General features: G+C 49.5%; 1 protein-coding gene and 1 long non-coding RNA gene across 3 annotated transcripts in view; both read right to left on the bottom strand.

Moving 5' to 3' along the window:
* Positions 1-16,758, bottom strand: part of KIRREL3 (kirre like nephrin family adhesion molecule 3) — a 491,466-nt gene that overhangs the window by 431,924 nt on the left and 42,784 nt on the right. The window lies entirely within an intron of this gene.
* Positions 7,154-12,917, bottom strand: LOC116661117. Its single transcript, XR_004316873.1, has 3 exons — positions 12,907-12,917; positions 7,676-7,680; positions 7,154-7,482 (listed from the first exon to the last, which is right to left on the bottom strand). It is a non-coding gene; the product is annotated as an uncharacterized LOC116661117 (long non-coding RNA).

The following is a 16,758-nucleotide window of genomic DNA, read 5'->3' as shown; positions in this document are numbered from 1 at the left end:
ACCAGGGGCATCCAGAATTGATGCCTTTGGAAGGGACCATGGAATCCTGGCCCAGGGAGAAGACAGGCCCCTGGGGGCAGCTCAGCAAGGGCTGGGACGGTGCCGTTGAGAGGGCACCCCATTTTCACAAGTTCCAGCACTAACCACCCAACTGCTGCCTCCTAGAGACGGGCCCTCTGACAGGCTGCGGGCATCTCTCGGATTTGTGAGATAAGACACAAGGAGAGCCGGACGTGGAGAACCATGCTGTACCTCAGTGAGAAAAATATCCCTCCCTCCCTCCACACAGCCCTGGAACTTGCCCTCACTCCCCCCAGATGGTGCTGCTTCCCTTGCATGACTGATTCAGCATTTCTGCTTTGCAGGAAACTGAGAATGCAGCAAATCTTATCTCCATGAAAGCCATGAATCTTCCTGGCCAACTTATCATCCCATGTCCGTCAGAGATACATCTTCCCCCTCCAGGGTCACTCGGAGTGAGCCACAGCGTCACCCAAGGGCCTTGGGAAAATCATTAGGAGACACCCAGTAGAAAGAAGCATCTGATTATGCCCCCGGGAGCTTCACCCGCTCTGACTTCTCACCCCCTCTGCTGCCCCACCCCCCAGTCTCCTGCCCCTTCAAGCTGGAAGCTCTGCCCAGAGTCCACCTCTAGGGATAAATGTGGACTCTTAGCTTATTGAACAGACCACCAAATGCCCACTCCTCTAGGACAAGAAGCAGTGTGGACCACAGGCAGGCAGAACCCCCCGGCCCTCCTACAAACCGCCTTCCCCCAAAAGGAGTATCGACCGTGAAACTAACCAGTGTTTTCCCCTCAAAAGCACCATAACTCATTTAACATTGAGAGAACTTTTTTTAATCCTTTCTCCTAGATTAGAAAAACAATAGTTGTTTCTTTTGCCTCCTATTTCAGCAGGGTTCCAGATAATAAAAAGATTTATAATTAAGCCAGTAGATTTACTTTTGCTATGCCGCCCTAGATTATGAAAAAGTATAATTATGTGCAATTAAAAAATGAACAGTGTTTCTTCTCCGAGTGAAGCTTTAAAAGTCATTATGAATCCATTAGCTCAGCAGACCTTACAAATGGCCTTCACTACTCCGGACTTCATTTGAATTTACAACAGAGAGAAGTAACTTTTCCCCACTTCTGCACTGTGTATATATGTGTGTGTGCATGTGTGTGTGTGTGTTCACCCCCGTCTGCTACCAGAGTGTCCACACATTCATCTCTTATGTGCTCAGGTCATGTTCTCAGTGTTGAAGTTGCCATATTTTTTAAGGCTCATAACACTTCTCTTTGGGAGCCTGCCAGCTGCAAAACTGAGGGATGACCTTAGACCTCTAATTTATCCTGTTCCCCCATCTTTCCTCCTACAGGCAGTAATTCAGCCCTTAAATGTCAACAGCACCAAATGAGGCCATGATGGTCCTGCAGCCTTTGGGACTGTGCTCTGGTTCCCTCCTCTCCTCCAGCTCCATCGGCCAGAGTTGTCCCAGCGAATCCACTTATGGCCAGGTTACTGTGGAGTTTATCAGTTGCCTCACTTATCCAGATAATTGCCTAGTGTGATAGAAGCTTTATCTGCTGACTACCAGGACTGTGCCTACAGGAGAATCGATCTAGATAATCCGGACACCATTCATGATTTTATTTCAATTGAGCCTTTATGTTTGACAAGAAGTTGTAATTATTGAAAATTTCATCTGCATTCAAATAATGGCTCATGCCCATAAGTCCTTTCTCTCTTGTTTCTCAGCACCTGAATCACTCTCAGCGTCATTCTTAGCCATGGCCCAGGAGTTACAGTTAAAACAAAAACAAAAACGTCCCCAGGCCCCACACCACCTTCTTTCATTTAACCGGCCATCTCTGTCACTTGATTTCTCCAGCTCCCAGAAACTGTGTTTCTGCCCAGTGACATTAGAGCCCTCAGTGGTGGGTCCAAGTCTGGCCAATAATCAGAATTACCTGGGAAGCAATTTTTACAAATATAGATGCATCATAACCTAGACTTACTGAATCAGAAGTTCTAGGAGAAGAGGTTAGGAATCTACCTTTAATTTACTCTCCAAGGGACTCCTGGCAGCCAGCCCAGCGCGGGACATAAACCGGCATTTAAACCACTCCAGCCCAGAGCACGGGCTAGGCACGCCTGGGTGGGTTAGACAGAAGGCTTCATCTCTGGTCATTTCCCCACTCTTTCCTCGTCATCCTTTTTCAGTCTTCAGGGACAAGCCTGCCTGGATGAACAAGGGTCCCAGAGCCAGACACCTCCAACTCTGCAGCCTTCCCCAAGTGGGCTGGGTGGAGGCAGCTACCCCCATGTCGGGTGGTGCTCCCCCAGGGAAGGTGGCGGGCTCCCCAGCTGTCTGTCTCAGTTCAGCTGTAACTTCTCAACGGACACAAGCATTCCCCTTGGTGGTTTTCCAATTTTTAGATGGTTGAGTTCCGTCAGGCACTTAATTCCCCACAAGCCATCAACAAGTTACTTAACAATTAAAATCCTGCAATGCTCCACACTGACAGACGACGAGACAAGGAGTTTGCCAAAGCGAAATGAACAAAGGGCTAGAATTCAGCAGAACTAGCCTCTCATACAAGCCTCGCCAGTTTCCAGGGCTTCAGCCTTACAGAAGTCTCTCCAGGCTTCATTGTTTTTCACCAGAGATATGAAAAGTGCTGGGCCAGATGATACCTAAATTCTCTTCTGGCTCAAGCACTCTGTAGTACGGCATACGGCAAGGGAGCTCCGTGCGTGTTCTTCCAATGATTAATACGTTTACACTCTCCATCACCTAAGAGCTTTATAACTGTAATCAAGTTATTAATCTGTTTGAGACATAGTTTACTCATTAATAAAAATGGAGTAATGGCATTATCGAGCGAAGAGCTGAGAAAGCATTAAATGATACAAGCATCCAACACCCATGCTGCCGTGCCTGGCACGTGGAAACACTGAGCAGCATGTTACGCGGTATTACCTCCTCCTCCTCATCACCATTTTCACAGAATAGGGTTCCAAAGGGCTCAGTTCACACTGGCCACTGTGTCATCCCTGCCAATTGATCTCAAGAACCTGGCAACAAAGAATCAGGGCACAACCTTAACCTTGAACTCAGAAAACAGGGGCTTACTCATCCCATAAAAGCCCAGGTCCCACACCCTTCCCTGCTCTCCCAGCTGGAGAGGGTCACTCAAGTACCATGGAGTGGCCGCGAGGCAGGGACAGTGACCTGCATTCATCCTGGGAGTCGTGTGGCCTGTGCTGGAGGGTGTTTTGTATATTGTTTTAATGAATGGGGTCCTTCAGTGGAAGGCAGGCTCAGACATCTCCCCCGGCTCCCTCGGTGTGGCCACTCCAAGAGCAGGGACTCTCCCTGGGGGCTCTCCTTTAGACCCCCGGGCTTGCAGGGGGGCAGCCTCCTCCTCCAGGCTTGCTGCTTTCGCGCAGCCTCATCTTCCTTCTCTATCTCCGAGCATCGCAAAGCCAAGTTGTTTGTAAAGTCCCCTCACCCAGAGGCACTGTTACACGGCTCCACTCATCAGCATGCAGGCGGTAAGGCAGGCAGGAGCTCCGGTCTGTCATATTAAGGAGGCTATATTGCTGTGGAGGGGAACATTAAAAGATTTTATTCTGAGATATTCCTCCAACCTCCCACCTCCTGCAGACAGAGTCTCCTGGGACCAGCCTGCTCTGGCATTCTCATTTGCACAGATTCCTGATAAATGTTCCATCAGTGTCATAGGCCCTGGTGGGGCTCCACTGGGCCTCTCCCTGGGGGTCTCGGGGTTGGCTCTTGAGATGGCATTGGGCCTTGAGCAGCCCCCATGGTAAGACATTCATCTTCATCCCTTCCCTCCCCTCGCTTACAGTGAAAGCCGTGTCCGGGGAGGGAGGGATGGAGATTCCATCTCTGCCACAGAGCGCCTCACTCCTGCGTCTCATCTCAGCTCTTCTCTGCCCTTCTCGGCACAATCTGATATCATTATCCCCCACTGCATCAAAAGAAGCCCTTTACAGATTGTACTGTACACACAGACCTGCCTAGACGGGGCTGACGTGGCCTCTTCGGAGCCTGCAGGCACATTCACACAGCGCCACGGGTAAGGGCAAGCTCAGGACGAGATTAAATCACAGACCAAAAGATAAATGAAGTCACACATAAATATTGAATCCATTTCTGAGCATAAGTGCCATGTCGGGTGGAAGGTTGGGAGCTGGGCACGACCACAGGGTCAGTGGGACCAGAATGAGTGATGTGAGGGGTCAAGGGCAGGCATTTCCTCTAAGGGAAGAATTCAAGAGCAAATTTCCATTAAGTAAAAGGAAGGCGTCCTTGTCCCCTACGTCCTCTTAGTTTCACTAACATCTGGTGGGGATGGGTGAGAACAAGGTGAGGAAATGGCCAGTCTCAAGATTTGGGGGCTACACTGTTACTGAATTCAGGCTGAGTGGGGACTTCTTAATTTGCATCTCAGGTGTCAGGCCAGGGCTCACCATGAGGAAAGAGTCCTGCTCCAGGTTGGCAGGGGAAGGTGAGAAGATGAATCCATTTTTCCCAGGGGACAGAGCTCCTTTGCACCTGAAAACTTCCAGAGGAGGCAGGGCTCAACGTGGCCCCACAGGAGACAAGGCATGACTGAGGCCACATGCTGAGACCTGAGAGGGGAAGCCTGGGGGGCGCCCTGCTCCCCGCCACCCCCTCCGACACCTGCGGGCTTGGGGAGGGCACACCAGCCTCTGGGGCTCCTCTGCATCCAGGCTGGAGCTGGGTTGGAGGGAGAATTGAACTCCCTTCTCCACGGCTCCCGGAGCTGCTAATTCATAGTTGCATTAGCTTTCATTTGGCTAACAGCATGGGGGATTGTCAGCTATCGGCTCCAACCAAATTTAATCTACAGGCTGTTCTCTGCCCTCTTTCCACTTGCCTTTTATCCAAGACACTGATGAAGAGGTTGATCCGATTGGTTTACCTGAGTCCGACCTGGGTTGAACAGCTCCGGCCCTCCACGCAGCCACCTCCCCGCTGTCCACTCCAATCAAGATCCGGGGCCCTCGCAACTCTCTCTGCTCCAAAACAAATTAAATCTCACTGACAGACTCTATCTGCCGAGTTCTCCATTATGCTTCGCTTTTGGTTTGCTTTCCCGATGGTAAAACTGCTTTGACGTGTTCATAGATTCTCGGGGCCTTCCCCTCTGCAGCCCCCACCCCCAGCTCGCCGCTGGCCAGGGTGATTTTGGTGATGACAAAACCGCCAAGATCCTTCTCGGGCATCCCTGAGTCTGCAGCTCTTCTGCCACAAGTGTGGGTGTGACAGCTGTGTCCAGGGCACCAGGACACCTCTGCTCGTCTCCTGGAGGCACTGAGGAGCCATTCCTACGCCTTCTTTCCTCACCTTCCTTCCAGCCAGCACTGCCATCATCCTGCTGAAAGAAGTCATTCTTCCTGGGTCTCCACTCCCTAGAAGAATATGGCTTGCAGCCTTTCAATATCATTTTAATCTGTATTTGTAATTTAGCAGATCTTTAGAGATGTTCCCTGGGGCTGTGGGGAAACAGATCTCGGGTTCCTCTGGTGCCTTCAGGGGAAGACACTCACCTGCCTCCACCCTCCGAGCAGCATTAGATTCACAATAGATGCTCCCTTCCCCCACTGGGCTGTATGTCAGTCTTCCTACCTCCTTTGGGCAGTTGGAAAAGAGAAGGGAAATCCCAGGCAGGCCACCCTCCTGATGGCGACAACAATAAGCGTGTTGATGACTATAAATTCTGCATTTTATAGTGCTTTATTGAGAGTTGCTTTATTGGAATTAATGATTGCAATGATACTGGTTATATTCATCACTTGTGGTCCATTAAGGTCCCTTTTAGCTCTAAAGTTCTATTCATTCAGGGAGTCATTCATTCATTCATCAAACACATATTGAGTACTTGTCATGTGTCAGGCCTTTTGCTAAGAGTCCCCGGGATTGAAGTCCTGAGGGAACGGGATGGAGTAAACCTGGCTGGAAGAGGAAATGAGACCAAATGCTTCTTGGATGCAGGTGCTCACACCCCGTCTCACTTCTCATCCCCCGTAGTCACCATCTTCTCTTCCCTGGTCCCTGCTTCTAGGCGAATCCCCTTTGATCAACCCAGCACATCAGCCAGAAAGAGCAGGGATGCGCCCTCCAAGGAGAACTGCCGCTTTCTCCCCAGACGGCACTGACCCCTGGCACTCTGCATCCGCCCTTCCCACAACGCGTGCTGACAGCTGCTAGACGGCGGCCTCTCCAAACCTCAGATCCTGGGTGGGTGCTTTAGAAATGTAGATCGAGTCAGGAAGCCTAACCAGAACCTGCCAAGCATTCTGACCCGGAACCCAGGAACCCTGAGGCCTCGAACGGGGGCGCAAACCCTCATTGTGAGGACAAAAACCCAGAGTTTAGACTCAAGTTGCATTTCTTCCCCTGAAATGATGGTGAAGCCCCTGAAACTGCAAAATGAAGTCACATCTCAGGCAGTGGCCTCCAGGCTCTGCAACTGGCCAGCCACCCGTGTCCCATGGGCGGGAGGACCTGGTTGACGTGACAAGCTACCACGCCGGGAGCTGCAAGGCCTGGGCTGTAAGTCTGGTTTGGTCCTCATGCACTGGGTCACCCAGCCCAAACCAACTAACCGCTCTGGGCCTCAGCTTCCTCGTGAATGCAATGCTGTTCTGCTTTAGTTATTGATAAATGGTCAGACAAGGAGTTACAGGCCATGCGCATATAATCTACAGGTTAGACTGGATGTTCAGTAGGGTGAACTTCCACCATAAAATTCTACAGACTGTTTGATTCACTTACTGAACATATCTTGGGAACTACACTGTATGCCAGTCACTATGAAAAGAGCTCACAAAGCAACAGGAAGAACATCACTTAGATACTAAGATTCAGTGGCTACAGAGAATCAAACGCTTGGCTATCTCACTTACTCCTAGACGCAACAACAATTATTGTTACTATTAATGTCCTAGTTGTTACGTACCAGGCAATACGTTGAATGTTCTATATGGGGTTTTGCAATTTATCTGGACAAAACAACCACATTGGGTAGACGGGTCCACACATTGTGCATCCACAATGTTTACTGTGTGACTAGGGCGTGACAGGCCTTGCATCTCGAGGGTTTACATGACATCCTGGCCACAAGGCTAACAACTGGCAGGAAGAATCGGAAATCCTGCCTGCCAGGCTCGGCAGCCCAGGTTCCTAACTGCCAACCACCCTTCCTCCCCCACGTTGGGCTGGCGATCTTCACAACGTCCACCAAAGCCAGTGCTGTCGGAGTCAGTAGCTCACCGGCTCCTCTGGTCCTTTTCCCACCCCGCGTCCCCGCGCGTGAGCTCACCTTCCCCTCCGCCGTCCTCTGCCCATGAAATACCCACTTTGTATTCTCCCCGCTTCACTGGTTCTCATTTTCAACTGCCAGCTGAACACTGCTATTTTCTTCTTGTCCTCCACTCTCTGCTCCCTCCTTCACCTCTCCTGTAACTCTGTAAAATATCTGTGAATTGACTAAACTGGAGGACTCTACCATGGGCTAACTCTAGGAGCACAAACTGTGAACTTTGAAAACAGTAGCTGCACGTAAGAGAACCCAGAGCCGAAGCAGAGCCGGGGGTTCCGGGACGGCTTCCACGGAAGCTGGAGGTGTGGGCGTCTCGGCAGGTGTCGACCCTGGGTGGCCTCTTTCTCTCTTGCAACCGCACCTGACTGGACAGTGTAGTGAGAAGGGAAAGCATGGAGAGGAGCTGAGCTGAGTTAAACAGGCACGCAGTACACACCACACCTCTGAAAGATGAAGCGCTCAGGGCCAGGTTCTCATGTACCACGTGGGAGACACATGGCAGCCGATGGAGAAGTGGGAGTCTGTGGACTGGGATGCCGTGGCCACTACGTTACCTAAGGAAACCTGGAAATGTAATCTCATGAGGCACAGCGTCACCTTAGCGAGTTCTCCAAAACAACGACCAGCTCCTTCTGACAAACCTGACATCAGTGGTCTCTCTGATCCCAGCCTACATGGGTGACTCTTAGAAGCTCTGTGGTCATTTAAGCTGTCAGGAAGCACAGTGCTTGAGCAGCAGTGAACCAGCCCTCACTCACCACGAGGCTGTGAAATGCTGTTTGATAAAACATGGCATCGGGTTCCACATGTAATTGATACTCCTGAAACCAACATAATATTTATAAATCAACTCTACTTCAATTCAAAAAAAAAAATGGCGCCAGGCTCTTCAGGAATTAACTCAGAAATCCCACCTGCAGCCTAACCCCAAAACTCCAATACCACTCATTATTTCCTAAGAGGTGTTAAATATGAATTGTTCATTAAAACACATATTATTGGATGTTTAACTACCGTGTAATTGATTTTCTATCCATTGCCTAGTGGTTAACCCTCAATAAATGCTTTCTGTAATCAACTTAAAGTATAATACCTACCACGCTTGGTATCTTTCCTCCTTTCATTTAATAAGAAACCAATTCTGTATGATTGAAAGTGTTCTTGATTGTAAAAAAAAAAAAAAAAAAGGTCAAGTTTCAAGAACAGCATAAGACTCCCTGGAATGAAGCTGTCCCCTGTGTAGGAGGAGTTCAGTGCGGCTGGGAGCTCAGGGGGACCTGGATCTGGCTCTAATCACTGAGCTGTTAGCTCAGGTCCAGGACAGTCACAGGCTACGTGCACAGCTGGAAAGTCAGCAGAGTCGTGCTAGGACCTCCAAGGAGGAGCCCTGGTTCACAGTCCAGTGTCCAGACAGACGGCGGCGCAGCTCTTCCCTAGGGGCGACAGGTCCAGGAAACAAGGAGGAGCTTTTGGCTTCTCAAAGAATATCAAAAACAATTAAACATTAAAAAGACTCATGGGATTCCATTTTCCTTCTTCAGAGCTTTGCCCAATGCTGTTTTTCTCTTTCTTCAAAGCCCTCCTAAAAAGTCCCGTCTCCCGAGGGTGCCTGTCTTGATAGGATGGGAGTAACAGGTAACTGACCCCACTCATGGGGTAAGCAAACTGGGGGGAAAGCTTTGTTCAGCCCCAGGGAGGTAGAGAGCTGGGGGCAGGCAGAGCAATTCAGAAGCCAGCACCAGGGTGTGAGGGAGGAGACTTCACTAGCTGGTCCGCACAAACTCTAACGTGTTCACAGAATCCCCAACCCTTCCGGCCTCCAAAACCTGCTCACGTGCACACACATACCAGAAACACTGCAGAGCTGAGTGAGTGATGAATGAAACAACACATGCAAAGCTCTCAGGAAAGGCACAGACTGAGTGCTGAAAATATTAGGTATTACTGGTTTTCTGTAATAATATTTATCATTCTACAACATGATTTTTAATTCACTTAATTTCTTTACTATTAGACATTGAGAGGAATATTAGACATTGATTAATTCATTTATTTCCTTAGGTAAATTCTTAGACATGAATTTGCTGGGTCTGCAAGCATGATTCTCAGTGAACTTTAGACATATAACCCGGTCTCTCTGGAAGTGCTGTTTGTGAGCTTCCTGGGCGCTGTGGATTAGACACCTCTGTGGGGTAGTGGGTCTTCCGCCAGCAGAAGCGAGCAGGAAGCAGCAGCGGGACTCTTCACTGGAACTTCCGTAAAGGGAGCTCGGTGACCGGCAGGCAGTCGGACTCCCAGGCCCCTTCTAGCTCTCACACTTCCTGATTCTGACTCTCCTGGAACGCTGCAATGGTGATGCACACGCGTCTTCATGTGGAGGGATGGAAGGGTGTTTTTATGTCTGTGGATTGAGTCCATAAAGGACTCAAGCCCGAACAGGCTGCTTCGCTTCCTCCCCGGATTCTCTCGCCCTTGCAGATCAAAGGCTGAGCATTTCCTCATTCAGCCTGCGACAAAAGGGAGAGGTTGCCTGCGCAGCGTGCTGCTGTTAGACAAACAGGGCTCCTCTCCTCACAAGGCATCCTCTTCTGCATAGTGAGTGGGAAGCCCGCAGCACTGAGGACACATTCCTAAAATAAAATCCAGTGGCCACCCAATGACTCAGTGTAGGAGCCTTCTTTCTCCAAGAGAGGAGGGCTGCTAAGAATGGCAGGAACCACCCACAGATGGTCTGGGTACCAGTTGCATCAACAGATGCACACAGAACACAGCCCTTTTCTATGAAGCATCCAGCCAAGCTCACATCGAGTTCGCCACTGTGTACATTAAAACCAAAATAAATAATCTGAGAAAGCCTGCACATGTCTATGTGTTTGGGGTCCAAGATAAACCAGGCAATAGGCCCAAGAGGAATTTAAGATATCTGGCTATTTTTTTTCCTTCTTGCTTTTGGTTGGTTATTTATGGAAACCTAAGCATTAGATCACTTTCCAACTTTAAATACACGAGGATACCCAGCGCCCTAACACCAAGGCTAATCCCTTGGCTGGCGGTTAAGGTCCTTCAGAGCCTGACCCTGTGTGCTTAACTAATTCCATGTCTCATAAACGCTCCAGCTTAAGCAGGCTGCTTTCCTCACTGTGGCCACCTTTCTCCCATCGCTCATTCTTATTTCTACCATCAGGTCTCTACTCATGCTTGCTGTATTAAAAAGAAGCTTACATTCTTCTCCTCCATGTAGGAAGACACATCCTTCTCTGAGGTCCAGCTGGGAATGAAAGCCTTTGCCAGCTGGTGCTGACCTGGGCTGGGCTCTCTCTTCTCCCATCTCCCGCTGCACAGCTGAGGGCTGGGGCGGGGAGCCACCCATCTGCACATTCACCACAGGACTTTCAGGAGGCTAGGACTGGTTACACTTACACAGTAACTAAGCTCCTTGGTACAAAAATGATGAAGCAGACCTGGGCTGAAAGGCCTCTTGGGGAACAAAGACTGAACTTCTCAAACAAAGGGGACTTTCCAAGACCAGATCAGTTCAGAGAGAGGATTCCTGTGCCACGAGGGCAGGGAAGTTACACAGAGATAGGAAGAAAGTTCTAAGCTAGGCGTCCTACTCAGAAAAACCAGTTTTTAGATAGCAGAGAAAAATGCTCCCAAGTTTAATACAATGTGTCATCATTCAAATCAGCTTTGGCTGAGGCACATGGGGGTCAGGTGACCAGGGCTGGCATGATTGTGTGCTAGCTTCCTATTGGTGCTGTAGCAAATGCCTGCAAATTCAACAGCTGAAAAGAGCACCATTATACTGTCTTACAGTCCTGGAGGTCAGAAGTCGAAGATGGGTTGGCAGGGCTGGGTTCCTTCTGGAAGCCCCGGGGGGAGAATCTTTCCTTGACTTTTCCAGCTTCTAGAGGCTGCCTGCCTCCCTTAGCTCCTGGTCCTGCATTGCTCCAACCTCTGCTTCTGTTATCACATTTCCTTCTCTGGCTCTGTCCCTCCTGTCTCTCCATAGAATGGCTCTTGTGATGACATTAGACCCACCCACATAACCCAAGGTAATCTCCCCATGGTAAAATCCTTCACCACATCACATCCACAAAGTCACTTTGGACATGTAAACTAACACACGCAGCGGCTCCGGGGTTAGGAGGTGGACATCTTCGGGGGCCGCTGTCGGGCCACCGTAAGAGGCGAGGAAAGCACATGCGCTGACAAGGGCCCTGGGAGAGAGGAACCGCGTGTGCCTTTTGCTTTGAGACAAAATAGAAGCAACGGAAAAAGCCTAATAATCCCAGAGCCCTGAGGTTAAAAAGAGAGGCGAGCGCATCGGTAGAAACGCTTTGAGCATTTGATAATGGACTCTCAGATTTCTGAATTTTTCTCTAATTAGAACATGAGCTTCAGAAGGGCAGAAACCATGTCGTACCATTTCCAGTTTATTGCCCACAGCATCTGGCTCACTGCAGAGCACACAGTGAGTGCCCAGTAATGCCTTACTGACCAGCGTGAGTGTTGGCATAAGGCGGAAGTTGTGGGGTGTCTGCTGCTGGTGGAGGGGTGTTTTCTACTTAGGAATGACTCAGGGAGTAGTAGACAGTCCTGAACAAGAAGGTTTTGTTGTCACAGGGCTGTGATTAGAGGCCAAGGTCTCCATGAGAAACACTTGCCCACCTCCTCATCGTGGAAGGGCTGACTGCATTTGAGGTGTGAAGACAGCTGTGCCCACCTCTACCCTGGCATATGAGACACTGGAGACAATGTAACCAGAAGGAAACCAAGCCTCTGAGTGATGGCAGGAGCCACAGACAGGCTGGTCCATCAATCCTGCAGAGGCAGAACTGGCTGGATGCCTCCTGGACATCCTTCCCACTCTCCTGAAGTCTGCAGCAGAGCACTCCCCTGGGGGAAAGAAGCCATTCACCAAAGGGGAAAACAAAGAAGAACTGAAACTATGCTTTTACAAAAGGCCAATCATGGGCTGGAGGCTCACAAGAGCTCGAACAAATATGTATGCATCTTTCCTACATAGCTGTCCTGTAGAAAGTTCTAAAAAGACAGGAGATAGAGGAACAATGAGGATTCAAGAACAGAGTTTTGTTTATTTGTTTATGATTTGAACACACTGATAGTTCAGAGAGAAGAGCTGCAGAAAAGATCGGAGATGCAGATGTGAGTTAAACACACACACACATTTGAGACAGAGGCAGCCCCACTAAGCCACTAAGACAGAAAGGCTGATTGCTGACAGAAAATAATCAAATTGGTCACCAGTTTTTCACAGAGGAGTAATTCTTACACTTTTAAACCACAGGCTGGCAGGAAAGAGTTTTCATGATTTCTGCCTCTCAGAGGTCTCTCAAACAGCTTTTCTGATACACTGTTTTTATATAAATTCGGCAGTGACTTTTCCCTGGTGTTATTACTTGTTTGGGTTTTTCTCTGCCTGCCACAGGCGTATTTATGTTATCCTGATTTAGATCTTTTCTTTCCCCCTTTCTTTCTTTGCTGAAGCTGGGTTTCACAGCACAGTCTGCTGAATGGCATACAGACAAGATGCCCGGACGTGTGCCTGTGTGTGCGTGTGCCTGTGTGTGCACGCGCGTGCGTGTGTGTGTGCTGAGTCTAAATTCTCACCAGGGGCTGTGAACATCTCTTGTAGCTCATGTAACTCCTCTCAGTTTCCCAACGAGGGTGATGGAGATATTGACGTCAACACCATGGGTACTGGAGGATGAAGTCAGCCATCGCCTGCACCCAAGTGAGGATTAGGGAGGAATTCGGGAAGTTCACATCAGGTCTCTCCAAAAAAGTCTGCCTCAGATTTGACATTTTATTTTATGGCCACATTAGAGTTGAATTTAGACGTATTTTGTACTATTACAGCTGATTGACTATTTATCACTTCAATGGAGAATGTATTGATTTGCTTAATATTCATTGCTCATAACATAAAAATCTGCAAATTACAAATTGTCTGGGGGCTCAGAATGGCTTCCTTCTGTCCTGCCTTTCCTGTGCTTGTCTGTCTCCCACCCCGACCCCCACATCCTCCTCCAGCCCTCTAGACAGTAGGCTCCCCTGTTCCCAGGGTATGCGTTCCAAGACCCAAGACCCCCAAAGGATGCCTGCAACTGCGGGAAGCAGGAAACCCTATAGATACCATGGGTTTTCCCACACACACATACCTATGATAAAGTTTAATATATAAACTAGGCGGAATAAGAGATCACCAACAATGACAACTAATAAAATAGAACAAGGGTAACACTATACTGCAATAAACGTTACGTGAATGTGGCTTCTCTCTCTCTCAAGATGTCTCCCTGTACAAATTCAATGCCTTTTCTATCTTAACTAAGCACTCATCATGCACAGTGGCCCTCACTTGTGCAGTTCGAGGTGTGACGGTAAAACTAGCCCCCGTTTCCTTTCCTTCTTCACAATTTCACGGATAGAAGATTCATTCCTATCGGAGATCTTAGTAATCTCAGCATGCGAGGCTTTTTCTTTCCTTATAATGTTGAGAACTTTGAACTTTTCACTTAAGTACTTTATGGCTTTTCTTTGCCAGTGTCACTACTCTGGCACTCTGGGGACATTATTAGGTAAAATATGGTTACTTGAACACAGTCCGTCTGACAACCGAGACAGCTACCAAGCGGCTAACAGGCAGGATGCGCCGGACCAGAGGGATGGTTCCCGTCCCAGGCAGGACAGGGCACAGCAGCGGCAGATTTCATCACGCTACTCAGAGCAGCATGAGATTTAAAACGCATGCATTGTTTATTTCTGGAATTCTCCAGTTAGTAATTTCCAGACTGCCAATGACCATGGGTAGCTGACACTGAAGAAAGGGAAACTGGATAATGGGGGGCCTGCGGCACAGGCCCCACAGAGCAGACGGCCCACAAGGCACACAGCCTTGCCTGCCACCGAGGAGGGGCGAGGGTCTTCATTCAAACCTCAAGCCCACTTGATTTATGAAACTACGTGTCAACCTAGGAAGGGCCTTTACAGGCCATCCAGGTGGCCCTCCTGGGTGGTTCATTTTAATAGTCATTCAGTGCCCATCCCAGTGGCTTCCCCCTGTGGACAGCCGGGCTCACCTTAAACGGCTCTCTCAGAAAGTCCCTTCCCAGAAAAGGCAGAAACGTGTCCCCTGGTGTGCTCCCTGGCACAGAGTCAACAATGCTTACGTGATGGACGCCAAAAAGAAGACTGTCATCCACACGACTCAGCGTGAGTGATGTCAACATATTTCAGGTGTCTGAACTCAGCCGACGCGGAGAGGTGGCTGGGGGCAGGGGAGCTGACCACTCGCGACGCTGGCCTTGCTCTGATCACATGAGCACCCAGTGAACCATGTCTGTCCGTCTGTCCAAGGGGCGTGGCTGCAGGCACATGGCGCTTCACTGTGGTCCCCCCTGCTGCACTTGCTTTGAAGCATGAATTAGGGGACGGGGCCAGCGGGGTAACGAGGTCACAGAGGAGATGAGTGGAAAGCATGTTGCTTTCACCCCTGAAGAAAGCGTTGCTCGAGCAAAAGCAATTGCTTTGAAAGCAACTGACACAAAGCTGGCTTAATCCTTGTTCTGGAGACACTTACAGCTGCCCGCAGTTTTTAATTAATACGCTGGGATCCCTAACAAAGGGGAGGAGGTCGGAGAGTATGAACAGATTTCCTTACCCAAGCCGAGGAAAGCTCTTTGGAGGAAACGTCTGGGCTGATTGGGGGGGGCCTGGACCTGCCTGTGCCCTCTCTCCCCAGCATGTCAAGGCCCTAGGGTGGTCCTATGTGGCCCCCAGAGGGAAGGAAGGTGGTCCTGCCGTCTGCGTAAGCCCGGGAAACCTCCCTGCCCACACCTCACTGCAGTCTGTCCCAACCCATCCCTCCTCACCTAACACCTTCCTTCACTCATTCCACAAATATTTACTGAGCAGCTACTGCACAGAGCAGCCACAGTGCCGAAACGAGGAACTATGTTTATGTCAGAAGCTTGAGCCAGGTGCTGAGGCGTCCAAGCAGTACTTGAAACAAGCATGATCTCATATTCAGAAAGCTTATGTCTCGTGACAGAGACACGGTCAGGCCTCATAGCCACTGTCCCTTGGGATTGTGTCTGTTCTGGATGGTCTGTGCCATTGACACACCAGTTCCTACATGGTTTGAACATTACCCTGAGAGAAAGAATGATCACACAAGTAAACGCGCCATGTGAAAAGTTCTATGAAGAGGGGACATACCACTCTGGGTCCACACTGGCCCGAGGGACATGGGCCAAGCCGCCATGCTGTGCTCTGTCTGCCCTCTGTTGACGGTCCCCACTGAATGCTCACCTGCTCCCAAGCCCGGCATCCCACCGCCACCTGCTTCCCAGACTCTGGTCCCCCTCTCTGCTTCCGTGGCTCATCTGCCTTGCTCATTCGTCCGTTTGCTCGTCGGTTCATTCATTCATTCACTCATTCATTCACTCGCTCGGCCAAGGAGCAGTTGCTGGAGGCTGGGCACTGAACTGTGCACCGGGGACACGGTGCCTCCCGGACGCTTCAGGGGACAGGGCGCAGCTCTCCTCCTCACCACCCCGTGGCAGGATCCTTCTCTTTTGGTTAGTGAATCCCATGTCAGAGTCATTCCATCTGACAAAGTCTCTCCTCGTCTGAAGCTCCCTGTCTCCTCATATCTTCATCAGCCCATTTCCACATGTCTAAGCATTTTAATGGCATATGGTTCCAGGGGGGAATCTCCAAATGAGAGAAAATTAGCCACTGTGCTTATTGGGCTAAAGAAAACGACGGAGGGGAAGTTTTCTTTAAAAATACCCACAAGAAGCAGCAGCCCAAGGAGATGTGACTGCAATAAAAATGATTATTTTTTTTGTTAGGGGTGGTAATGGGGGTGGATGATCAACGCGCTTTCTTTCCCCTGGAATGCGTCACAGTCATTAATTTGTTTAATTTATTTTTTGCCTCTTCCCTAGCGAAGCAGTCCAATTCACTGTCGGCCCACCCATCAGAACAAATTACACTTTGGAAATATCCGAGTGCTTCAATTTTCCATTAAATATAATAAGAAATCACAATGCACTGTTTTGGCCTGATGACTCCTCGCCAAGGATCTACAAATACTTTTTTTTTTGTTTTTTTTACAACTGCTGCCAGGCAATTCTAGTTGTCATCCTCGGTGACACAGAGGGAGGAAAACGGGCCCAGGAACACCAGACCCTGGAGGGATCTGTGCTCCTGTGGGTCCCTCTTGGTGGTGCGCCTAACCTGCTCTGTGTGTATATGATCTGATTCTGCAGTGCAATTACAAGTCTTCATAGCAGGGGCCTCCTCCTCTGTTTCTTTGGTGTCTCCCCACTGTGCCTCAGTTC

Source organism: Camelus ferus, chromosome 33, assembly GCF_009834535.1.
Source record: "Camelus ferus isolate YT-003-E chromosome 33, BCGSAC_Cfer_1.0, whole genome shotgun sequence".
Taxonomy (NCBI): Eukaryota; Metazoa; Chordata; class Mammalia; order Artiodactyla; family Camelidae; genus Camelus; species Camelus ferus.
Note: the sequence above shows the minus strand (reverse complement) of the source record. Positions and strands in the feature narration are given on the sequence as shown.